This window comes from Crocuta crocuta, unplaced genomic scaffold, assembly GCF_008692635.1.
Source record: "Crocuta crocuta isolate KB4526 unplaced genomic scaffold, BGI_CrCroc_1.0 scaffold39, whole genome shotgun sequence".
NCBI lineage: Eukaryota > Metazoa > Chordata > Mammalia > Carnivora > Hyaenidae > Crocuta > Crocuta crocuta.
Genome location: NW_027533334.1, coordinates 7338407 through 7339046, shown reverse-complemented (window position 1 = coordinate 7339046; position 640 = coordinate 7338407).

Below are 640 nucleotides of genomic sequence, written 5' to 3'. Positions count from 1 at the left end.
GCTGTTCCCGGCACCCTCCACACCCGCCGCGAGCCGCGGTCCGCAAGCCCGGCAGGAGGCGCTGTGCGGACGAATTAAAGCAGAATACCACGGTTTTAGGGGTGGCGTTTTCGCAGCCTAAGATAGCACCCCTTTAGTTGAGTAACCCGATTCGGACCTCCTTCTCCACTCCTCCTTCTCTTTAATACGTGTGTGTGTGTGTGTGTTGGGTTAGAAGGACGAAATGTCAGCGAAAAGAGATTGAAAAGTAGAAAGTCTTAAAATGTTCAGGTTCGCTGACCGTTTTAAAAGGAAGATGTAAGGCAGATGTTCTAATTCTTGACTATAAAGGGCTCACCTATCACTGCTATTTGTTAAAGATCCTACTTGACTCGAAGGATTTGGTTCAAATTATTTGATTGAAATAAAGGTTTATACAAGACTATTTCTGCTTGTTGCTCTCTGAAAGATCACATCAGGGAACAGGAGGTAATTCCAATATATAATTGAAATTACAATATGGTTTTAACAATATTGTGTTTGTGGTGCCTTTATCAAACTATAAAAATCCCATTATTTGTAAATAGTGTTTTGTGAATCCACTGGAACTGGAGCAGTTGTGCAGAAATGACATGTATTATTTAATTTATCGTCCTACTTA